Source organism: Suricata suricatta, chromosome 11 (assembly GCF_006229205.1).
Source record: "Suricata suricatta isolate VVHF042 chromosome 11, meerkat_22Aug2017_6uvM2_HiC, whole genome shotgun sequence".
In the NCBI taxonomy this organism is placed as follows: domain Eukaryota; kingdom Metazoa; phylum Chordata; class Mammalia; order Carnivora; family Herpestidae; genus Suricata; species Suricata suricatta.
This window is the reverse complement of record NC_043710.1, coordinates 37361771-37388206: the sequence shown is the minus strand read 5'-3', so window position 1 is coordinate 37388206 and position 26436 is coordinate 37361771. Positions and strand designations below refer to the sequence as shown.

Sequence of the window (26436 nt, the reverse complement as noted above, 5' to 3'; positions counted from 1 at the left end):
CAGACACAGTGTATCTATAAGGTATGTGTGGTATGTTAATGATATGTTTGCGTGTGTCATGTGAACTGTGTATGTGGTATAATTGTGTCTGTGTGCATGGCACATTTATAGGTTCTATGTGGCAATGTGTGTGGTGTGTATGTGCAGTGTGAGGGCATGCATGCAGTATATGTATAAGGTGCATGTGTGTGGTATGCAAGGTATGTATATGTATATGGTATGTGTGGGTGGAGTGTGTGTATGGTCTATGTGGTGTGTATGGTGCATATGTGTGTCTCTGGTGTGTTGATCTGTGCATGCTATGTGTTCGTGTGGTGTGAATGTGAGGTAAGTATGGTAAGGGTGATAAGTGTGTAGAGTGTGAATGTGGTGTAAGTGGGGTATAAAGTTCACATGGAATGCATGTGGTGTGTGTCTGGTATGAGTCGTGTATTTCTGTGTGCATGTTGTGTGTTGATGGTGCCTATGGTGTGTGAATTTCTAGTGGCTCTTGCAGACTTTCAGCCATTCGTCATGTGCATTGATCTTGGTTAAACTGCTTTTTTCCGCCCCCATTTCCACATCTGAAATTTGGAATGTCAATAGTATCTCTGCCTCAGATGCTTGCTTAAAAGATTAAATGAGGGAATGCATATAAAATTCCTTAGCATGGTACCTAGCACAGAGTAAGTTGTGCTAATAAAAGTTATATAATGAAGACAAAATCTTGTTGAATTTGATTAACCTTTCAGAGTCCTACCTTATGTATCAGTGAAATGGAGATAAGTATTAGTTATAGTCTTTTGCAAAAATCATGAGTTCATATCCTCAAACATTTATTCCAAGTTAAAGTGGTCCACGAATATATGTCTACATTTCACTTTATTGAAAAATCTTCTTCCATCCATCCATTATTCCTGATTTCTTTGCTTCAAACAAGTAGAGGTCTGTTGTCTCTCTCCAGTCTTGACTGTAATGTTGGCTGACATTGTAGATGTAGATGCAGGCACTCATGTTCCCTGAAGGTGCAGTGCTTGACTTAATGTGCTTGGAATATCAGGGTGTATAGACCCCTTCTGAAGGACGTGGACAAGGCTATTGCTAATGCCCTGTTGTGCTTTGTCCTGGTTCTGTATGTTTTCTAGCAAAGGAAGGCAAGGGGTGTGTGTATGTGATTGGACGGGGGATGGTTGATAACTTTTTGTTTGTACAAAACATTTGTTGTCCAGCAATGGTGGTAGCGTCAATGTGATTGAGAGCATTTACACTTTTAATCTATTTCCTGATCCCAATTCACCCCTCACCACTTCTCACCTCTGCCCACTTTTCCCAGAGCAGCCATTTGACAGGTGGTGTGTTTTCACTTGACATTGACTAAAGTTCCAACTACATTGCTCATAATGAAGTGCATCCCAAATGTGGAACCAGCAAAGATGACTGTATTTTTGGCTGAGAGACATCGTTTCAAAGATGGTTTTTTCCCCCTTAATATAGTGTGTATTTGTTTTCTTGTCGGAAAAGGTTTGGGTATGTTAGGAGTTGAAGAGGGGAGAAACGGGCAGAATGGGGCGTGTAATAACACTGACCTTCATATAAGCCCTGACAATACTGTGGACTCTTAGGTTTAAAGTTATTAGCATTTCCGTGTCAGGAGGTCTCAACCTCAGCTTTTGTCTATGCAACTGACAACTGAAGGTGGTACTTAAAATTAGAATTTCCTTAAATGCATTTCCCTTTAATTAAACAAACCTATGCAATAAGAAATTAGAAGGATGTTTTCCCTTCCAAGAATGAGCATGAGAATGAAATATTCCAGGCCCAAGGTACTTCATATCTTTGTGTTCTTTTTTTTTAAGCTGTCTATTCCTATAGGCTTCTCCCTAATTATATCCTGAGTGATTTTAGTGGTTTGGCCTCAACAGCTTCCCTGTCATTCTGTATTTACAGACTTTGTCACAGAAAAGTCTAATTCTAGCTCAGATTTGTTTTCTGTAATTTTCATTTATGTTACCTCCTGGCACCTTAGAATGAACTCTCTAAATTATTTTTCTGAAATTGATGAGATGCTTCCTTCCTGTTGATGCAGATGGTGTGTCGTTGGTTGGGACTTTTTATTTTCCCCTTAACCTTTGGAAAGAAGATGGATTTAGTCCAGGCGTTTACAGTACAAGTGTGGTTTTGTCAAGTATTTTATAAATCATAAAATTGCTAGTGTCTTAAAGAGACCCTTTTGATATAACCAGATGGATCATTCATTAATTTCATCTGAGGTTGAGAGACAAGCTCTCAAAACTGAGAAGCTTGGTTTGGGCTTTGTGTATGAGTTAATGATGTGTATTTGTATTTGCGTATGAGAGAGGGCACACATCAATGTGGCTGCAAATAATTGTTTTGGTTGGCGTGGGTAGAACAGACTTGCAAGAAAATTCATTAAGTAGTTACTGAGCTCTTGCTATATACCAGGCACTCTCCTAGGCACTGAGGATCCAGCAGTGAACAAGACATGGTCTCTCTGCCATCATGTAATTCATCCTCAGTAGGACTTTTGAGAGATGAAACTAAGGAAATAGAAAGGATCTATCACTTATTTAGTGCCTAGTATGTGCCTGTTACTCTGTTGTACAACTTAATCTATTTTATCACCTTATTTATCATAGTTATAAATAATATCATAAGCCAATGAGATAGATGCTATCCTCATTTTACTACTGAAGCAAAATTGAGGCTTAGAGATGAATAGCAATTGCCCAAGATTATACCGCTAATAAGAGATGAATCTAGGATTGTCTGACTCCAAAATCTGTACCCTTTTGACCACACTGTGCTACCTCTCTCAAGAAGTCAAAAAAGGGTTCTTACCCCATAGAAATTCTACTTTCATCCCTGGAGGCAGCCATTGATTTATCCAGTCTTTTTAGTAGGACTGAGAACCATGCTATGGGCAGCATTAAAGAAGTCATGTGTGACTAAACTCATGGCTCTCTCTTTCCACTTACTGGACAAGATGAAAAGAGCTGTGAAAATGGAATTAGATTGCCTCAGGAATAAGCCATGTGACTCTGTGGCATTTGCTGAAAGCTTCAATTGAGCTGTTGTGAGTAAAATGTTAGCTTTTTTTTTTTTTTTAAATAAAAAGGCTGTTTAATAAATGAACTGCCATGTCTCCTAACCAGAGGTGGGGGGAGATGGATAATTTTCAATACCCTATGTTTATTTTTTATTTATTTTGAGAGAGAGAGAGAGGGAGAAAGCATAAACAGAGGAGGGTTGGGGGGCAGGAGGAGGAGTTGGTGGTGGACAGAATCCCAAGCACTTTCCTCACTGTCAACACAGAACCTAATTCAGGGCTCAATCCCTTAAACTGTGAGATCATGACCTGAGCTGAAAGCAAGAGTCTGATGCTTAACTGACTGAGCCACCCAGGTGCCCCTCAAGATCCTATTTTTAGCTCTGTTGAAATCTTTGATCAAAACCAATGCCTGCATCTCATAGAATATTTTCTCACCCTGGGGAGATGGTGACATTGAATCTTGGTCGAAAGGTAATTGGTCCGGGACTTGACATGGCTAAGGAAATCTATCACTGCAGCCATCTCTGAAAAATGTAAATGAATGGTGAAATTCAATCCAATTTAATCCATCTGACATTGAGTCATTATTATCTGCCAGACTTTATTCTAGGTTCTGAGGATATAGAGATGAATAAGCCACAGTGTCTTCCCTTAAGTACATTGCAGGGGGTGAGGCACACATGTAAAACTATAGATTCTCTTTCAGGGTGATGATGGCAAAAATATAAAAATTTACAAGTTTCCTAGATAGTCAAGAGGAAGTAGAGATTAGCAGAGGGAGAGGAGGAACTGAAGAAAGCCTTTCCAGTGGGAGGAGAATGTGTAATTTCCTGGAGGCAGGGTTTTATAGGATGATAAGAAATAAGGTACTCCTGGGACAGGTGAGAAGGTATTCTAAGCAGTGGAGACAAAATTTGAAATGGAGGCCTTTAAGAAATGTTTGGGAGATGTGTAGACTTTGTCATTAGTGCACAAAATGCAGAAAGAGGTGAATGATGAGAGTGAGTGATGAAACTTATTGCAGACCATGTTGTGAAGAGCCTTGTATTACATAGCATAACACTTAGCAGCCTTGGGTTGTAAGCAGTTGGCCTATGGGTGTCTTGTGGGGAAACTAGGGGGAGAAGATTCACATGAAAGTTTATTGAATTATTTCAGGTAAGATATAGCAACTTGAATTAAGGCAGTTAGGAAAGGTAGTGCAGATTTGGCCCAAGGTAACCGTTGCGGTTTCTGTACATTATTGTGATATGGGAATGTGTGGGTGAAAAGTCAACAGACAGTGATATTCAGATTCTAACTCCTGGGACTGGGTAGATGGTGTGCTAATAACACAGGTAATTAGGGAAAGGAGGGCTTGATAATGGGAGATCATTTCTTCAATTTGGACAGGTTGGGTGAGGGGAATTTTAGGAGCTCTTCTGAAAATGATTAGGGTTGGGTAAATGGATGTGCCTGGAATTCTTAAAAGGCTTGGATATTTTGGAGGAGTGTTGTCAAGACAAGATTGGTATTTTAAAACATGGAAATATTTGAACTTACCTTTAGAGAATAGACAGAACAGAACTCTGGGAAAACCACCACTTAAGGAGAAGAATATAGCCAAGAAAATTCAGGAGTAGTTAAGAGGTAGGAGAACTACCAGGAAAGTGTTGTCTTTGAAGTGAAGGTGGCAAGAGTTTGGAGAAGGAGGGAACAGGAAACTGAGAGGTCAAGTAGCATTACTGTAAATTGTCCCTAGAGTTAGCATTTAGGAATGCATTGTGACCCTTGCCAGGGAAGTGCTAGGGACAGGGACAGAAGCCAGAGGGCTTTATTAAAAAGGGTGACTGAGAAGTGAAGACAGCAAGTAGAAACCCTTTTTCCAAAAAGCATGGGTAGAAAGAAGTGAGAGAATGGCTAGCAGCAGGAGAGGGATGTGGGGTAGGAAGGAGGGGTTGAGACTGGTTAGATAGGGAGAGACTTGAGCCTTACAGGAAGGCAAGATATCATTAGCAATCCGGAGGCTGAAGACAGGACAGTCTTGAACTGCACACAGGTGAATGAGCCCACCTAATGTGATATTGAATACAATAGGATTTCTTCACCCTGAGATTTTATAGGGGAGGAGGAATTTAAGGATATCCCAAAGACCTGGAAATTTGTAGTTGAGACAGAAGGCTGGGGACTGAGGGAGTTTACTGCTACCAGCTAATTATTAATGGGACACATTGGAATTGAGAAGCCTGACATAGAATTGAGCTCTGGCTGGGGGCCAGGGAATGTGTCAGGGGGAGAGGCAGGAGTTTAAGTGGTGGACCATGGGGCTTATCTAGCTTAAATGGTCAAAAGACAAGGAGAAAACAGGGTGAGGCCACAGTCCATAGTTTGAAGGGCAGATGTAGTAGGAGTTAGGAAAGTGGAAAACCTGGAAGGAAAATTATGGTCAGGGATCAGGGTAGTAAAGTTTAAGGTTACAGATATGGATCACTTCATGGTCCTGGCAGTTCCCAAGAAGTGATTAGAAGACATTGCAGTGGAATGGAGGTAAAGATGATTAGATTAAAGATATCCCAAACTGAAAATACAGTGGTTATTGGGTCATGCATGGAGACACTGAAATCTTTTAGCCCAAAAGTTGGGGTAAAATCATTGGGGCAGCTAGCTATTAATACATACCACATTGAAAGAATAAAAAAGAAATCCCAACCAAATTCTTTAAATATTTGCCTTTGACTGATAATTTGCTTTGTCCTTGCTGACTCACTCAATCTAAATTATCTCTACAGTATTTCATTTTCCTCCTCACAAATATAGAACATGTAGTATTAGATATATTTGTAATGGAAAATTACACAAACATATAACCATACGCATTGTGTGTGAAAGCAAGTATTTGAAATTTGTTGAATGAATTAAAATGTTTATCATCAACTTCTGTGCATGTTTGAGAATTACACACTGAAGATTGACATGGTACACGCACTTATCTTTATACTTCTTGGTATAACTGTTCTTGCTGAGACACGAGAAAGCAAATTGTCTCTGCCTCAAATGAAAACTGCAATTTTTAACTGATCATATTTGTTGATTGTTCAATTTTGAATTCATGTTTCTGATGTCCTTGCTCTTCAATAGCGTATTTTCTTCTTTGTGAAGTATCATGATATAACAGTTTAGAGCATCAACTCTTGGAGACAAGCCTTGGGTTGAAATTCTGCCTGCAGCCCCTCCCTAGCTTCATGGCCTTGGACAACTAGTTTAACTTCTCTGTGCCTTGGTATCCTTATCTTGAAGTGAGTATAACCAGAGTCCCACCACTTAGTATAGTTATAAGGATTAAGAGAGTTGTGAGGATTAAATTAGTACTGAAGACAGCAGATAGCCATCCTATAGGAGTGTTACCTATTCTTCTTTTCTTTTTCTTTTTCTTTATTTATTTTTGAGAGAGAGAGAGAGAGAGAGAGAGAGAGAGAGAGAGAGATCAAGGATGCACATACTCTCTTTGTGAAGGGGCAAAAGGAGAGGGAGAAAGAGGAGAATCTTAATCAGGCTCCATGCTGGGCATGTGGCTCTTCACAACAGTGAGATCACGAGCTGAGGGAAAAATCAAAGGTAGGATGGTCAACCCACTGAGCCACACGGGTGCCCCACCTTTTCTTATTTTCTAATTATATAAATGCACAATCACTTGAATTATAGATATAATTCTGCCACCTTGACATTCCATATTTTTACCTTGGTTCTTAGTCTCAACATGTGATGTCTTAGAATCTCCACAGCAAATGAGCACATCTCCATAGGAAGTTAACACATCCTACTGTGGCTAAGTGTTTGGGAAATGTTTTTTCAGTATTCATGTGCTATCTACATTTTATTCAAACTTACTATAACTATGATGGGACTGGGTGGGCAAGCAATTTTGGGTTTATAAGGTTTATATATTTTTAGTAAGTTTATAATTATTAAATAGTATGCATTCCATCAGTGTGTAATTTTTTTTATCCAGAAGGCTTCATGTTTTCATGTATATGATCTTTATTTTCTGAATTTGAGCATATAGTAGTAACATTATTGACAGATTACAAGATGGAGAAATTGAGTGGTTGTTAGACTTGTCCAAGGTCACGTAATGATCAGTATGTTTTTTATACTCAATGTACCATGGGGAGTGCTCCTGGTCTTGCTTTAATCTCATGTCTTGGTTCTAATGCCTTTCTCTTAAGACTGAAATCCTGGCTGTCTTGGAGCTCTGGTAGAGCTGGGGTTTTGTTTCTCTGGCAGAATCTCTGTCTTGATTACTTATCCATTACTCTGTATCTTGTCCCTGAGTACCTGCCTTATTCTTATCAGCCACTGCAACTCCTTAGACTTTGACCTAGGGTTTGAACCCTTTGCCTGTTGGCAAAATCTGAATCTGCCTCTTTAGATCTCTACTTTTTATATCCTTCACAGTTCTCCAGTGTATTAATTTAATAGACTGTGATTGATCACAAGAGATATATATCAGAAGGATATGAGAGGAGGTAGGTGGGAGATGTGAACCAAATGAGTAAATGCACTTCAAAAATCTTGCTTTAAGGTTGGTCTGATTAGGGGGCACCTGGGTGGCTCAGTGGGTTAAGCAGATAACTTTTGATTTCTGTCCAGATCATGATCTCATCATTGTATGACTGAGTCCCACGTCAGGCCCTGGGCATGAAACCTGCTTCAGATTCTCTCTCTCCATCTGCCCCTCTTCCTTACTTGTACTTTCTCTCCCCACCACCCACCAAAAAAAATGGTCTGATTAGGATGCCATAGATAGTACTATTGCAGTTGAATACTTGTGACTTTGTATCTGGTTTTGCCAACCCTGAACACTCGGCATCATGACATTGACATCTCTAATATAAATTTCTTCTATAGTGGATAAGACTAGTTGGCTAGTGCCTTACCTTCCCAAGGCCATCTCTCCTGAAGTCACTCATCCATGCTCTAGTTGTCCAGGTATGCATACCGAAAACATCTGTCCTCTTTGGCATTGGTAGTGCTACCTGGGGCTCTGCCTACAACCAGTCCTGAGATAATAGTCACAGTATAAGGATGCTTAGTTGCTGTACACTTAAACACAAAAGTGAAGCATGCCACCAACTATTCTACCATTCCTTGTGATAGCACTCATATTCCCTCTTCCCTGAGCCACCTGCTGAGACCGTTTTTAGGACTCAGACCTTTACCATGTATTCTGTTCAGTTGTGGTCAACTCTCAGGACTGAATGATGTCCCAAGACCCAACAACCAGAACCCAATTACTCCTGGTGATTTTAGCCGTTTCCCCCAGGCACCTCTTAAGCCTGCTAGCTAATCTGCATATAACCCCAAAACAGCAACATTCATTTTTTCCAAAGAGAACTACATTTGGATTTTATTAAGTATAAGCAGATTTATCTCTTTAAAGAGTGCAAAGAATGCATGTAAGTCTGTCCTTCTCTCCCCCTCCACACACTTTTTGCAAATTGAGGACAGGGGAAAGCCTCAGGGGGTAATTTAAAGTATCAGAAACCTCAGTGGTGTGCCATGTGGGAAACACTGTGTGTCCTCAGGTGGAGACAATTTTCTATTGTGGTTCGAGAACATTTTTTCAGCTAATATTTTTACACCCTGTCACAAATGCCTGGTTATTTTTTGAGATGTGTGCTATTTGTAAGTATCATCTGACATTGGTGTTCTCTGGGTTAATTATTCTGAATGGAGAACAGTTTTATTTAAAATAACTTTTCAGTGTGTGGTGTGTTTTAATTTTATTGTGTGCCTTCTGTTCCTGAATCCTAGTTGAAAGGGGACAGGATTTTCCCAGCTATACTGGATGCTAGAATCCATTAGCAATTTGTATTTTTCTGATATTCCACAACTAGTGCTATTTCTGTGTATGTGTAATCATAACATATGAAATCTCTTTATTCTTTAAAAGAAATGAGCTTCCAGGGAAAGTAATTTATGAATATTTTAGCAAGTCTTGAGCAATGGCTATTTTATATCAAGGTAAAAGAATCTAGATAAATAGTGTGTTTTCATGGAAACAAAGGAAGTGTATACATTAGTATTTCTGTAGTATTTGTTACCCAATTCATGTTCTGTTTTAGTTCTGTTACAAATGAAAAGGTCATCTTTTTTTTATCTAAATATATTACTGCAATCTCTTTGGGACCTAAGGCCCTTTTAATCTACCATGCTGATTTTAAATAACTGACTCAATTTAAACATGTATAATTTTTATGGATTTGCTATTTTACCCTATTATTTTAGCCTCTTGCTACCCTTCACGTATGCATTGATATTTATTAGTATTTTTAAATTTAGAAATATTTAAGACAGAATAAAAGGTGTCAGGGCTAAGGGTATTAACAGTTCATCTCAGAGCCCCTTCTCTACTCCCTACCCTCTGTGATGGAAAGGGCATTTCTCTTCCATCTGGGTTATTGTTTAATTCTTCTGATCATCCTCCCTCTCTTCTTTAGAGCTGCCCCCATTTTTCTCTCCTCTCCCTTAAGTCCTATCGGACAGCACTGTACCATTATAATGAGAATCATATATTTATATATAAAAATTTTTCATTTTCATGTTTATATATTTTTAATTGACCAAAGTAAAAAAGATGCAATCGATTCTAATAGCATATTTTAATTAATCTGTATTTAAATATTATAATTTTAATGTAATGTAAAATGATAAACAATATGTCTTATGTTGTTGGGGTTGTTTTGCACTAAGTCTTTGAAACCTGCTGTATATTCTATGCTTAAAGCACATGGCTCAGAAGGTTAAGCATCCGATTCTTGTTCGGCTCAGATCATACTCTCAAAGTTTGTGAGGTTGTGAGCCCCTCGTTGGGCTCCTCACTGTCTATGAGGAGCCTGCTTGGGATTCTTTCTCTGTCCCTCCCAAGCTCACATGCATGCATGTGTACATACACCTTTTTTCTCTAAAAATAAATAAATACACTTAAAAGTGCACAATAAAAAATGTGCATCTCAATTTGGAATAGTTAACATTTGGCTGCGTATTGGACAGTTCAGCTCAAAGAACTAAAGTTTCCCTCCCCACTCTTACCTCTGAGAAGAGAATTTTTATCTCATTTATATCAGAGTTTTGATTTGTTTTGTTTTTCTGCTTTAGTGTGAGCTGGATGGAGAGGAGGGGGTGCTGGGTGGAGCATGGTTTGAGAGGGAAATCTCTCTCAGCACAAGTGAGAGAAATGAGGGGACAGGGTATCTACTGGGGATGAAGTAGATTAATATAATTAAAGATATAACCCTTCCAGATGGATCTCACTGGTTGGTCTTAGAGTAGTACAGTGTGTTTGCACAGTTATCTTTTTATAGATCTAGCCAAGTTTAACATTTTGGATAGTTCGTATATCATGACAAAATGCATGAAACTATGCCTCAACAAAGCACTAGGCTTGGTATTACTTTCTAAATGAAATTGGTAGAGCCTGACCTTAAAGATCTTGAGCCTGTTAGACATTAGTGAATCATTGGTAGGGCTGGGAGTGGGTCTTATGCAGAAACTAGGCAGAGCCAAAATATGTTTATGTACTTGCCACCTTTTGGGGACTGTGGATAACAGCTCTTAGTTTAGGAATTGTGCAATATGTACTTCCTGTATCATTTTATGTCTTAAATAATTCAGTTCAACTGTGCAATTGAGACATGAGGAGGCAGAAAGACGTAAAGCACAGCTTCTAAATACCCAACATGTTTAGAGCCTAGAAAGGGAGAAATGTCATACTGTAAAAATACAAAAATAGAAATTGGCATAATTTAAAAACAGATTTTACTAAGAAAGGAGGGATCAAACCTGTGTAAGGGGGACAAGGAGACTTTATTGAGTTAATGATATTGGTGCCTTATTTCGGGGGAAAAAGGGGGAAAAACACATCCTTGAGAGATGGAGAAAGGTAGTCTGAGCAGAGCAGTGAGGGATATTGCCGGAGCCGCTCAAACTGCCCGCAGTTTGAAGAACTGACGACACCGGGATTCGGTTGCAGAGACTTTTATTGGTTCTTTTCTTCCTTCTTCTTTTCTCTTGCGCAAAGCACCCTCCCTTATATATATACCGTACCAGCTACGCGGCCGCTCATGATTGGCTGACAGCAACAGGGCTAACCAATTTCATGGCTTTGCATTGGTTGTACACTTATCGCGGTATCTGGCTGGGAGGTGGGTACACCAGAGGCAGGCGGGCCATACTTTGTCATGTGCTTGGGCGGATTGCCAAGGCGCCATCTTGCCTCCACCTCCCACAGGATATTAGGAAACTTTCAAGTAAGCTGGTATCAGAAGAGATTACAATGTCAGAAAGGAGTAGTAGGTAAGGAAGGTGGGAAGACAGGAAGACACAGGTCCTGAGGGGCTAAGGGCTCATTGGGTAGAATTTATTTTAAGAGGGATAAATAATATACAGTTTATATATATTCAATGGAATACCTCTTGGCAATGAGAAAGAAGGAAATCTGGCCATTTGCAGAAGTGTGGATGGAATTGGAGGTTATGCTAGGTGAGATAAGTCAGTCAGAGAAGGACAGATACCATATGTTTTCACTCATATGTGGATCTTGAGAAACTTAACAGAAGACCATGGGGGAGCGGAAGGGGGAAAAAGTTACAAACAGAGAGGAGGCAAACCATAAGAGACTCTTAAATACAGAGAACAAACTGAGGATTGATGGGGAATGGGGGAGAAGGGGAAAGTGGGTGATGGAGGGCACTTGTTGGGATGAGCACTGGGTGTTGTATGGAAGTCAATATGATGATAAATTATATTAAAAATATGATTTGGCAGTTTTGTTAAGAATAAATGGAGAGAAGGCTTTCTAAAGACAATTTTTTTTATTCATTCATTCATTATTTGTAAATCCAAGTTAGTTAATATATAGTATAATAATAGTTTCAGGAGTAGAATTCAGTGATTCATTATTTACATATAACACTCACTGCTCATCCCAAAAAGTGCCCTCCTTAATACCCATCACCCACTTAGTCCATCCCCCCCAGTACCCCTCCAGCAACTCTCAATTTGTTCTCTGTATTTAAGAGTCTTTTATTGCTTGCCTCCCTCTCTGTTTTTAATTTATTTTTTCTTCTCTTCCCCTATGTTCATCTGTTTTGTCTCTTAACTTCCACATATGACTGAAATTATATGGTATTTGTCTTTCTCTAATTTCACTTAACATAATACATTCTAGTTCCATCCACGTTGTTGCAAATGGCAAGATTTCATTCCTTTTGATGCCTGAGTAATATTCCATTGTATTTATGTATCACCTCTTCCTTATCCATTCATCTGTCGATGGACATTTGGGCTCTTTCCATAATTTGGCTATTAGTGATCATACTGCTATAAACATTGGTGTGCGTGTGCCCCCTTTGAATCAGCATTTTTGTATCCATTGTATAAATTCCTAGTAGTACAATCGCTGGGCTGTAGAGTAGCTAAGTTTTTAGTTTCTTGAGGAAACTCCATAGTGTTTTCCAGAGTAACTACGCCAGTTTGGATTACCACCAGAAGTGGAAAACTATGCCCCTTACTCTGCATCCTTGGCAACATCTGTTGTTTCCAGAGTTGTTAATTTTAGCCATTCTGCCAGGTGTGAGGTGATATCTCATTGTGGGTTTTATTTGTATTTCCCTGATGATGAATGATGTTGAGCATCTTTTCATGTGTCTGTCAGCCATCGGGGTGTTTTCTTTGGAAAAGTATACGTTCATGTCTTCTGACTATATTTTTCATTGGATTATTTGTTTTTTTGGAGTGTTAAGTTGGAGAAGTTCTTTTTTTTTCCTTGGCTCTTTAGGGTTTATTTTTAAAATTAATTTTTAAATTTACAACCAAGGTAGTTAGCATTTAGGGCAACAATGATTTCAGGAGTAGATTCTTTAATGCCTCTTACCCATTTAGACCATCCCCTCTCCCACAAGCCCTCCAGCAACTCTGTTTGTTCTCTAAATTTAAGAGTCTCTTCTATTTTCCCCCTCCCTGTTTTTTATATTATTTTTGCTTTCCTTCCCTTATGTTCATCTGTTTTGTATCTTAAATTTCTCATATCAGTGAAGACATATGATATTTGTCTTTCTCTGACTAATTTCACTTAGCATAGTACCCTCTAGTTCCATCCACATAGTTGCAAATGGCACAATTTCATTCTTTTTGATTGCAGAGTAATACTCCATTGTGTGTATGTATGTATGTATGTATGTATATGTGTGTGCATGTGCATGTGAGAGAGAGAGAGAGAGAAGTTCTTTATAGATTTTGGATACTAACTTTATCTGGTATGTCATTTGCAAATATCTTCTCCCATTCCCTCGATTGCCATTTAGTTTTATTGTTTATTTACTTTGCTGTGCAGAAGCTTTTCATCTTTATGAAGTCCCAACGGTTCATTTTTGCTTTTGTTTCCCTTGACTACAGAGACGTATCTAGCAAGAAGTCTGTGGCCAAGGTCAGAAAGATTGTTGCTTGTTTTCTCTTTTCAGATTTTTTATGCTTTCCTATCTCACACTTAGGTCTTCCATTCATTTTGTATTTATTTTTATGTGTGGTGTAAGAAAAGTGGTCCAGGTCATTCTTCTGCATGTTATTTCAAGTTTTCCCAACACCATTTGCTGAAGATACAGAAGGTCTTTTTTCCATTGGATATTCTTTCCTGCTTTGTTGAAGATTAATTGGCCATATAATGTGGATCAATTTCTGGATTCTCTGTTCTGTTCCATTGATCTATGCATCTGTTTTTGTGCCAGGATCACACTGTCTTGATGATCACAACTTTGTAATACAGCTTGAAGTCCAAAATTGTGATGCCTCTAGCTTTGGTTTTCTTTTTCAACATTACTTTGGCTATTTGCGGTCTTTTCTGGTTCCATACAAATTTCAGAATTGTTTGTTCTAGCTCTTTGAAGAATGCTGGTGTTATTTTGATAGGGACTGCATTGAATGTACACATTGCTTTGAGCAGTATTGACACTTTAACAATATTTGTTCCTCCAATCCATGAGCATGGAATGTTTTTTCCATTTATTTGTGTCTTCCTCAATTTTTTTCATAAGCTTTCTATAGTTTTCAGTATACTGATCTTTTACCTCATTAAGGTTCGGTTTATTCTTAGGTATTTTATGGTTTTTGGTACAATTGTAAATGGTATTGATTCCTTGATTTCTGTTTCTGCTGCTTCATTATTGGTATATAGAAATGCAACTGAATTCTGTACACTGCTTTTATATCCTATAACTTTGCTGAATTCATGTATCAGATGTAACAGTTTTTTTGATGGAGTCTTTTGGGTTTTCCATATAAAGTATCATGTTATCTGCAAAAAATCAATGTTTGACCTCTTCCTTGCAATCCTTTTACTTCCTTTTGTTGTCTGGTTGCTGAGGCTAGGATCTCCAGTACTATGTTGAACAACAGTGGTGAGTATGGACATCCCTGTCATGTTCCTGGCCCTTGGAGAAAAGCTCCCAGTTTTCCCCATTGAGGATGATATTAGCTGTGGATCTTTCCTATATGGCCTTTATAATGTTGAGTTATGATCCTTCTGTCCCTACTTTCTGATAGTTTTTATCAAGAAAAGATGCTGTATTTTGTCAAATGCTTATTTGGTACCTATTGAGAGAAACATGTGGTTCCTTTCTTTTATTAATGTGATGATGTATCACCTTGATTGATTTGCAGATGTTGAACCTGCCCTGCAGCCCAGGAATAAATCCCAGTTGATCATGGCTAACAATTCTTTTAATGAATTGTTCGATTTGATTTGCTAGTATCTTATTGAGAATTTTTGCATCCATGCTTATCAGGGAAATTAGTCTGTAATTCTCCTTTTTAGAGGGGTCTTTGTCTGGTTTGGGAATCAAGGTAATGCTGACCTCATAGAAGGAGTTTGGAAGTTTTCTTTCCATTCTGTTTTTTGAAATAGCTTCAAAAGAATAGGTATTAACTCTTTTTTAAATATTTGGTAGAGTTCCCCCTGGGAAGCCATCTGGCCATAGGCTCTTGTTTGTTAGGAGATTTTTGATACTAATTCAGTTTCTGTACTGATCATGGGTTTTTTCAAATTTTCTATTTCTTTCTGTTTCAGTGTTGGCAGTTTATATATTTCTAGGAATTTATCAACTTCTTCCAGATTGTCTGATTTGTTGGCATGTAATTATCCATAATATTCTTATTATTGCTTGTATTTCTGTGGCGTTGGTTGTGATTCCCTCCTCTATTTCATTATTTTATTTAGTCACATCCTTTTCTTTTTGATCAATCTGGATAGGAGTTTATTAATTTTGTTAATTTTTTCAAAGAACCAGCTCCTAGTTTCATCGATCTATTTTTTTTAATTTCAGCATCATTGATTCTACTTTAATTTTTATTATTTCCCTTCTTCTGCTGGTTTTGGGCTTTATTTGCTGTTCTTTTCCCAGCTTCTCTAGGTATAAGGTTAGGATGTATATTTGAGACATTTCTTCCTTCTTTTGGTGGGCCTGATTTCTGTATACTCCCCTCTGATGACCATCTTTGTTGCATCCCAAAGGTTTTGGACTGTTGTGTTTTCCTTTTCATTGGTTTCCATGTACTTTTTAATTTCCTCCTATAATTTCTTGGTTAATGCATTCATTCTTTAGTAGGATATTCTTTAATCTCCAAGTATTTATGGTCTTTCCAAATTTTTTCTTGTGGTTGATTTAAAGTTTTATAACACTGTGGTCTTAAATATGTGTGATACAATACTGATCTTATTGTACTTGTTGAGGGACCATTTGTGACCCAGTAAATGATCTGTTTTGGAGAATATACCATGTTCACTCTGGAAGAATGTGTATTCTGCTGCTTTAGGATGAAATGTTCTGAATGTAGCTGTTAAGTGCATCTGGTCCAATGTATCATTCAAAACTATTGTTTCCTTATTGATTTTCTACTGAGACGGTCTGTTCATTGCTGCAAGTGTGGTGTTAAAGTCCTCTACTATTATTGTATTATTATTATTAATGACTTTTTTATGTTGGTGATTGATTTATGTTTGGATGCTACCAGGTTGAGGGCATAAATATTCATAGTTGCTAAATATTCTTAGTGGATGTTCCCTTTACGTAGGATATATGCCCTTCTTTATCTCTTATTACTGTCTTTGTTTTAAAAGGGCACTTGTGGGGGAGAAGCACTGGGTGGGTGTATTATGGAAACTAATTTGAAAATAATTATGAAAAAAAATGTAGTTTGTCTGATAAGTATGGCTTCTCTGGCTTTCTTTTGATCTCCATTAGCATGATAGATGGTTCTCTATCCCCTCACTTTCAATCTGCAGATGTCTTTAGGTCTAAAATAAGTCTCTTATAGGGGGCATATAAATGCGTCCTTTTTTAAAATCCATTCTGATACCTTCTTGTCTTTTGATTGGAGCATCTTGTCTATTTACATTTAGAGTAATTATTGAGAGATATGAATTTAGTGTCATCCTGTTGCCTGTAGAGTTGGTATTTCTTGTCATGTTCTCTGGTCCTTTGTAGTCCTTATTGCTTTTGGTTTTTGTTCTGTTTGTATTCTTCACTCAGTGAGTCCCTCTTAAAATTTCTTGCAGGGCTGGTTTAGTGGTCACAAACTCCTTTAGTTTGTATTTGTCTGGGAAATTCTTTATCTCTCCTTCTGTTCTGAATGACAGCCTTGATTATTTTACAGCTCTTGGTATAGTCTAGGTGAAGGACAATGATAGCTAGAAGTAAATCGGTGATGTAAATACTATATTTTAAATACAATCATTTGAAATATAGACATTTAAGACTTGTTGGCTTTTATGCACTGAATTATGTCCCCCCCCCCCAAATCTTATAGGTTGAAGCCCTAACTACAATATGACTATACTGGAGATAGAGCCTTTGAGGGAATATTGAAGTCAAATGAAGTCCTAAGGATGGAGCCCTAATCTGATAGGCTGGTGTTTTGATGAGAAAAGAAAGGGACAGCAGTAGGGTATGATCACAGAGAAAAGGCCATGTAATGATACAGAGGGGAGGTAGCCATCTGCAGCCAAGGAAAGAGGCCTCAAGAGAGGCTAAACCTATAAGGATATTTTTCTTGGACTTTCAACCTCCAGAACTGAGAGAAAAATAATTTATTATTTAAGCTCTGTGTGTTTTTTTTTTAATGACAGCCATGGCAGACTAATAGAGGGACTGTCTACTAAGTAGATATAAATTGTGAATAGTTTACATTTATGGACTTTTTCACTACATTCTGTATATTCTACTTTGTAAGTGGTCTAAGAAACAAGTTTGCTTAAATACCTTATGGAATTTAAGAGAATAAAATGGCCATAGTAGGCATCCTAGTTGGATATGGGGACAGCTGTGTGAATCTCAAAATTGTGCACACATTTCTCCTCGGCCTACACAGTCTAATCTGAGACTGAAAATGCCCACCTCAGGTCCCTAGATAACTATGGGACTGTTTCATCCCCCTGATTAGTCAGTTACCTTCATTGGCCAAGCCCTGTTTTTGCACTTTATGCTGTATACACTAGATACCATGCCTTTTAGCTCTCATCCAAAATTGCCCCAATGACCCCACTTCTAAAACACATTATGGTACTATAAAAATGCATTAGCTATTATGGCTTTTAAAAATAGATTTAGGTCAAAATGTACTTTTTTTGAGCATTCAGAATCTTCCTGCTGTGATGGATTCTTGTCATGAGGATGGAAGGGGCTCTAAAATCCTCTGATTTGTGCCTCATTTTAAAGTATTTTACTCTGTTTCCATTATAAAGCCACTTCCTGGGATGCAAGTGGAATCAGAGATGTGGAATCATACCTATGTCTTACCTCTTGGTGCTTCTCTAGATGATTTCGTTTTTAACAAACATTCTTCACTGGGAACTTCTTATTTTCTTCTTATTTCCATTCAACTCCATTATTTTATCACTTACATTTTCTTCTCATAGAGCCTTGATTCTTTATTTCAAGTAATTTATCATTTGATTTATGGCATCCCATTGATAAAGCAGGTCAACTATTTGTGTTACTAACTTCCAAAGGTTGACTTCAAAAAGCATTACAGTATTTTCTAGCTAATGGCCTCTTGTTATTGTTATCAGAGGCAGACCCTTCCCTGTAATGATTTTCACTCTGGATGTCTTTGATGCATCTTGTAGTTTTCTGTTCTTTATTTCAAACTGCTGAGGTCTATGACCTGGGATATGTCCCTTCCTTAGATTAATAATAGGGACATCCTTTCTCTGGTCATCTCATGTAATTCATCTTTAAGGACTTTTTATGTGCTGACGACTTCAAAATTTATATCTCTATTTTGGATTCTCTCTTAGGATCTAATCTTCTAAAGCCAAGAGTCAAATTGGCAGTTCTGCCTGAATTGAGTATCTCATAAGCATTTCAGACTTGTCTATAAGTGAACTCTTGAATTCCTCCCAAACTTGTTTCTTCTCTAATCATTCCTGTTTCTAGCAATAGCACCATAATCCATTCAGGAGTTCAGGGAAAAACTTTTGATCAGATGAAAGAAAAAGGAAAAAGGATGTGGAAGTATAAAACATGATAAATGTACAGATGAAGGAAAAATAAAATATATCAGTTGGACACAGAATGTAAAAAAAAAGATGGAATTCTTACTAAAAAAGACTTGAGTAGTTAATAAAAATGTTAATAAAATCATTCTGTTTCAAGCCTGAAAGTCATCAGTAGCTTCCCTTATTCATATGATAAAGTTGAAACACTTTACACAGTATATGGATCTGGGATCTGCACATATTGAGTAGTTGGAAACAATGCAAATTGGCTTAAATCACAAAGAAAATACACTGACTCAGGCAACTGGAAGGAACGTCCAGACATGATACTGATATTCTGAGAGGGTTGACCCATTGAATCAATGATCTTATCATGAGCAATTTTCTTTTTTCTTCGTTTCTTGGCTTGAATGATGCAATATTGGCTCTAATCCAAGGTTAAACCCCTCTTTGTGGTCTGTGAATATCTTAAGTCCTAAGAGGAAAGAGAAAAATCTACTTTGGGAACAATTAAAACAAAAGTGCTAGGATTCAGTGTTGTTGGCCTGAATTGACCTGACTTAGGTCCTGTACCTTTCCATGAAAACTGTAGACGATGGGATGCAGTATTATGCCTGGCTTAAGCCAGTCAGGGCCCATTTCTGGAGTGGACATTGGGTCAGTCCTTCCCAAACACTGACAAAACACAATTTAGGATATTGTTAGAAAGGAGGGAATGGCTTGATTGTGAGGTCAACAATTGGCAAATACTCATTACTGCCTTCAAAGATATTAATGCATCCCTTCCCGACTCTGACCTTCTGGGGTACCAGTCTGCCCCCTTGCTCATTATGTTTCAGTTGTGTTGATCATCTTTTTATTCCTTGGACAAGTTTAGCTCGTTTTCACTTTCAGGCATTTGCACCAGCTATTTCCTCTATCTGAAAATCTCTTCCCCCAGCACCTTACATAGCTTGTTTCTTCTCAGCCTTCAGATCCTAGCTTAAAATAACATGTTTACAATACCCTTCTTTTGACTATTTATGTAGAATAGACCAAAGAATGCTTTCTACCTAGCCTCTACCCCACCCCACCTCCATTTATTTACATTGTCCTCTTTATTTATAATATTAATAAACAATCTGTAATACTATATAACTCAGTTACTCATTTACTTAATATTTACTGTCCAATTTCTCATTGTATTTTAAAATCTATGGAAAGATCACATAAGTCTTAATTTCTCATTAGATTCTAGCATGTAGAAAAATGCATAAGAATGTAATTGGTGTTGAACATTTATTTATAAAGTAAAAAATGAATGGGCTTCTAAATCTATAAAAATCTCTGTGTTGGAGGGACAATTAAAAGATCTTCTTTGACAAATGGCCATCCAATCTCTGCCTTAATAATCCTGGTGACATGGAATTTATTATCTCCCTTGGCATTCCATGTCAACTTTGGACACGTATGACCATTAGAACACTCTTGCTTTTGATATTGAGTTAAAAAATACTGTGTCCTCTGATTCAGATATGCTGATGCTAGTTCTATTTCTTGGAGTCTAATTTATATATGATACTCTTTCAAGTTGTTAGCAATAGCTATCCCCCCCTCCTCCCTTTCTATATTTTATTTTCTTTATTAAATTTCTCTAATTTTTTTCATTAATTTTTCATCCAACAAGATTTTGACATTCTTCACGACCCTAGTGACTCATTAATCAATGTGATCTTGTTTGTCTACTTTCAACCTGTGCTCAAAAGTATCCTCAATGTTATTCGTTGTCCATTGAGAGGGAACTTTCTCAGCCTTGTTTTAGATACTTTAATTCTCTTAAATACCCCTACTGTCTCTGACCTACTGCCTCAAGTTGAACTTATGATAAGTTAAAACTCCAAAGTAGTCTTCTCAAGTGCTCCTGTCAAGCCTTATGGCCGTCAACTTGTAAAATTATGTGTATTTTTTAATGAGTCATCTTTTTTGTAGTTGTTGAAATAAACCGGCAGAGAATTGTTTTCTGGGGAAGGTTTTGTGAAGAGGTCAGGTGGCCTTTCAGGCATTTGCATTGGTCAAATTCCTTGAGTCTTGGCAGGGCACTTTATTGCTGCCTTCTTCTGAAACATTTGTCAGAGGATACGATTTCAGTTCTCTGCTGGTGATGCAGCATATCCGCTCTCTGAATTCTGACGAGAGATAAAACCTTGACACTACTATTATATAATTCTTATCAAAAACTTCAAGATTGCCGGAGGGACATTCAACCCATCCATCATTCCCAGTGCTCTAAATTATACCTTTTAATCTTGCCAGATCATTTGGAGCAATATCTATTGGGATCTTGATGTTTATTTTTTCCCCTTATGAAACTGCTAATGTCAAGTGATTTTGGGGCTTATACCAGTAACCAATGCTAAGGGATGTAATAGGTAACAACAAAGTGAAATTTGTTGTTTCTACTGTAGGGATGTTGTTAAGGATGTTGGTCAAAGTACCACACATAGAACTCTTTTTTCTTATGAAGATCTAAGAGAGTTTTTTTCAAAATGAAAAAAAAAAAGCTTGATGCTCTCTTGAAAGGATGGCTTGTTCTTATTTTGTGATATTGTGACTCTGGATACTGTCTTTGTTTTTCCCTTTCAATTGACTGTCAGAAAGCTTATTGCTCTATTTTGGCTCACACATAGTAACTATGCAGAACTGTATGTTATGCATTTCTGTAGCTGATGTTACCGTTGACTTGACTGTTCTCATACTTCTATTTCTTTTAACATTAAAACATTAGATTTGGTTTGTAATTTTCTGTTGTGTGAAAGTTATGCTAACTGAAGTTTTATTCTATATGAACTCATCTATCTCCTTTATCCTAGTATTTTTGGAGAACCTCTCTCTTACTTCATTTGTGCCTACTAGGGCACATAATCCCTTGGTCACCTTTTGGCATGGGGTAATCATGTGACTGGTTTGACTCTTGGCCATATGGGTGAGCATTTTTTTCAAGCCAGGTCAGTTAAAATAATTTCAAATCATCTATGTCGAAAATGTTGGAAAAACTTCTTGTGCTTTTGGTTCATAACTGCAAGGGTGTAGGCTTAGCATCCCTGGTGGCCACATTTATCCTTCTACATGGTGCTCTCCTAGATCTTTGATAAGATTATGTGATCTCAGAGAATGAGGATGATATGCAGATAGAAACAGGCAAACAAAGGTGGTAGAGAGAGAAATAGACTGAGAACACATTTAAGTTAGAAGTTGAGATCTAACTAGGACTGAAGGCAGATCCACATTTATATTTTACAGTTCTGTGCAACAATATATATACCTATTTCTCCTTCAAAGAAATTGGATTTGGTTTCTGTCATATTTAGCTAATATATAATATGGTCTTTTAAAATTTACTGTATTTTTTGTAAACTTCCTTAGTTTGTTGGATGAGTGTTGTGTGTGTGTGTATAAATGAGCAATTTACCTTTATACATAACTGCATTTTATGCACTGATCTCCACCTTCTTGGCCTGCTGTGATCCTTTTGGATTTAAATCCGGTTGTCTAGGGGCACCTGGGTGGCTCAGTCAGTTGAGCGTCGTACTTCGGCTCAGGCCATGATCTCACTGTTTGTGGATTTGAGCCCCTCTTTGGGCTCTGTACTGGCAGCTCTGAGCCTGGAGCCTGCTTCAGATTCTGTGTGTCCCTCTCTCTCTCTGTCCCTCCGCTGCTCATGATCTGTCTCTCTTGGTCTCTCAAAAATAAATGTTAAAAAAAATAATCTAATACTTGCTCTGCTTACTAACATATTATCTGTCAATATAACTTAGATGTCTATGTAAATCATTGACCAAAATGATAAACACAATGCATTTTCCCATATACATGCTTTATAAAGATTACTTTACAGGTAGCTACAGCCTATTAGGATTTGAGTCAGGTTCTTTTTCACTGGTGAATTCACACCTATCCAGCCTTGACTTTATGACTGTCATCCAAAAGGTTTTCCTTTCCGAAGCATCATGTTTTCCATGGTTCCTCATCCTACTAATAGAATGATCTTACTAAAGTTTGCAATCAATTCCTGTAGCACTCCTAACAAATGTTACATTTTTCAGCCTTACTGTCTTAGATTTATTTTTCTCTTCATAAAAGAAATACATGCTTACTGTGGAACTTGTATATAAATAAATAAAAGTATATCAAGAAGAAAGCAAAATTGAAGTATAATCCCAGCCAGAGATAACTGTTAACTTTTTTGCTACATAGAGTTTTATGTATATAGTAACATTTTGATGTGTTTACTTGTATGTATACAGAGGTAACTATTAGCTTATGCCAGAGATAACTATTAACAGTTTGCTATGTACGCTTTTATTCCTTTCTATATACAAAATAAGCATAACTTTGTATTTTTTAACAAAATAATGACAGACCCTTTTAGAAATTGCTTTTTTCACTTAACAAAATGTGAGCATTTCTATGTATTATTAGCATTTTTAATGCTATATGGATTTTCTCTATTTTGGGATATTTACATAAGCTGCTTACAACTGTTGGATGAGTAGTTTTCTTAGTCTAACTTTTACCTTACAGTCTAAAGCCCCTGAGGTTTGGGTTCCTTTGCATTTCTGAATCAGCAATATATATATGCTGCTGTAATATTTTCCTCCAGAAACCGACCTTATTACTCTAATGTATTTTCCGGGGTCCGAAGTGGAAGGTCCCCATGTTAATTTCAATACCACATTACTCTTCTGGGGCTGCAAGTGATGTATTTGGATTTCCAATGCTCCTCCCTTAATTTCCTCTTTCAATTTTTCTCTAAATCAGGTCAATCTCCCTTAATGCTTTGTTACTGCTTTGGCGCCGATCATTTTTTAGTCATGTATTTCTTTCTATTACAATGAAAAGAAAGGATTTTTCTTATGACTCCGGCAATTGAAATTACATTTGCATGTTTCTGAACTTCCCTTGAACCTGGTGAAATGTGCTTTATGATGATCTGGTTTTCAAAGATCCAAACAATCGTGTTTCAGATTTGTTTTCAACCATCAGTGCTCTGAAAGTCCAAGATGGGCATTTTATTTACTTTTTATTTTTTTTTAATCTTTTGTTTTACATTTACTTATTTTTAGAGAGAGAGAGAGAGATAGAGAGAGAGAGAGAGAGAGAGAGAGAGAGAGCACACAAATGGGGGAGGTATAGAGAGAGGAGACACAGAATCTGAAGTACGCTACAGGCTCCGAGCTGTCAGCACAAAGCCTGACGCAGGGCTCGAACTCACAAACCATGAGATCATGACCTGAGCTGAAGTCGGATGCTTAACCAACTGAGCCACCCAGGCGCCCCAAGGTGGGCATTTTAAAATTATACTGCAAAGGTTCTTTTTTTTTTTTAATTTTTTTAATGTTTTATTTATTTTTGATACAGAGAGAGACAGAGCATGAGAGGGGGAGGCGCAGAGAGAGAAGGAGACACAGAACCAGAAACAGGCTCCAGGTTCTGAGTTAGCTGTTAGCACAGAGCCTGACACGGGGCTCGAACCCACGAATGTGAGATCAGACCTGAGCCAAAGTCGGAGGCTCAACCGACTGAGCCACCCAGGCGCCCCGCAAAGGTTCTTTTTTAGACCCATCAGTTGAGCACGGTAGAGTCTCATCTAGCCTATATGTCTCTTCATCTCCTTCCAAATCTCTAAAATTCTAGATTCTTTATTACTAGATTTTAACTAGTAGCAATTCTGCAGGACTTTGCCAGTTCAGTAGACCAAGAGAATGTGAAGTTTCAGTTCAAGGTTGTTAGCTCTCAGTGGTTTTCCTCAGGGCTTCTCATTTTCTTTATCCTATGTCGACAGGTCGGGACAAAGCCACATTTCAGCCAGTCAGGGCCCAGGTGCAGTGACACCAAGGTTGAATTTGAAGTGAGTCTTGACTGATGAGAACATGCTCCTTCTCCTTGAACATAAGGTGGATATCAGCTCTCAAACCACCATCTCTTCTTTCTTAGCTTAGAGAAAACAGCCATTATTTTCAGGTATTACCCCCCAAATTGTTTTATTTACAGATCTTATCTGGAGGTGTCCTGTTCCCTTTCCTCAGGGATTTAGTCTCATTGCCTTTTGTTACTCTATTTTTTCTATTGTCTTTATTTAATAATGATATTACTATAAGTAAGAATATTTATAGAATGTTTACCATATGCCATACACTGTCCCAAATACATTACGTACATGTTGAAGACTGAGGCTGTTTCTGCATATTGTTGGAAATGTAGCTCTTCTATAATTCCCCTCTAAGGAAATTATATAAGAAGAACCTCCCACACTTTAACACCCGACACGAATTCTACTCTCCTCATGAAATCTAAGGCGTTTGTGGAGCACCTGGGTGGCTCGGTCAGTAGTACCCGACTTTGGCTCAGGTCATGATCTCACATGGTTGGTAGGTTTGAGACTTGTCAGGCTCTGAGCTGACAGCTTGGAGCCTGGAGTTTGCTCTGGATTCTGTCTCTCCATCTCTCTGTCTGCCTCTCGCCACTCATACTCTGTCTATCTCTTTATATCTCAAAAATAAACAAATATTAAAAATTTTTTTTTAAAAAGGACAGTTTGTAGCGTAACCTAGATACTTCAGGGTAATGAGGACCAGGAAAACTAGGTACTTTTTAACGTGTCAGTTCATGGAGGGGCTTTTAGGACTTGAATCATTGACAGGCGTGTGTGTGTGTGTGTGTGTGTGTGTGTGTGTGTGCGCGCACACGTGTATGTGTGTGCATGATTCTACTTTGCGTTGATTTGATAGAATGCTGTCTGAGAACAAGTTCAGGTTTAGAAACAACAGGGACTATAAAGTGTGATTTTTCTCTACTAATGTATTAAATTCCCTTTATGAAAGAATGCACTATGGCTATGTCTTATATAGCTAGCTCCCCTCACCCATGCATTTCAAATTTGATTAGACTTACAAAAAATTTGATTTACCTGCATCTTCTCAGAAAGATATGTGCAGAACAAGTCTGTGGTATGAGATACACAGCATTCAAGGCATCCTTGTTTAGCTGAGTTATTTGATAGGAGGAGGCAGGTGGGGTAAATTTAAAGCTTCACTGTAGAGACCAGTGAGGGAAATGGTAAATCATTGACACTCTGGCACACTTTCCAGAACTATTAATCTAACATCCAGTTATGTTTTGCTTGAAAATTAAGGATGTGCAGTTCCCTCAGATATATAAAACACTTCCACATTTTTTCTTGTTTAATAGCTTATGTCCTTTGTCACATGGAGAATAACACTTTCTCTCTCCCTACCCATGAAGACCCTCTCACATTTTAATACCCAACATGACTTCTACTCTCCTCGTGAAATCTTTCCTTGTCACTCCAGAAGAAGGCAGTGATGTCCTTTATCAGGTTTTCTCGCCTGAAAACCCTACGAAACTGAGATTAGCCCTTTTTAGTACTTTCTCCCTGTGTTCCAGCCTACTCCTTCTGGGTGGTGTACCGTGGGGAGCAAGCCGGGACTCTGAGGTAGGAGAGATGTGGGGTGTTGTCTCTTGGATTCAGATCTTGGCTCCAAACCTCTCTGTGGCAAGATGACCCTAGACAATGTAGTTCTCCACTTAGTGCTTCAGGTTCCTTGTGTGTAAAATCGGGGAGACAACAGTGCTTGCTTCACCAGAATTACGTGAGGACCAAGTCAATGTAAGTAAAGCAGTTAGAAGAGTACCTGCCCTGTGGCAGTTGACATCATTGTTACAGACCCTAAGCCAGAACATCCAGGCTGCAGTTAGTGCAGCCCTCAAGTTCTCACTTTCTATGAAAAATTTTAAGTAATGTAATTCTGGCTAAAGGAGATTATAAAGGTTAAGAATATTCATATGCTTTCCTCTGAAT

At 37.9% G+C, this 26436-nt stretch overlaps 1 protein-coding gene across 3 annotated transcripts in view; it reads left to right on the top strand.

Moving 5' to 3' along the window:
* NELL1 (neural EGFL like 1) overlaps positions 1-26436 on the top strand; it is an 890650-nt gene that overhangs the window by 452726 nt on the left and 411488 nt on the right. The window lies entirely within an intron of this gene.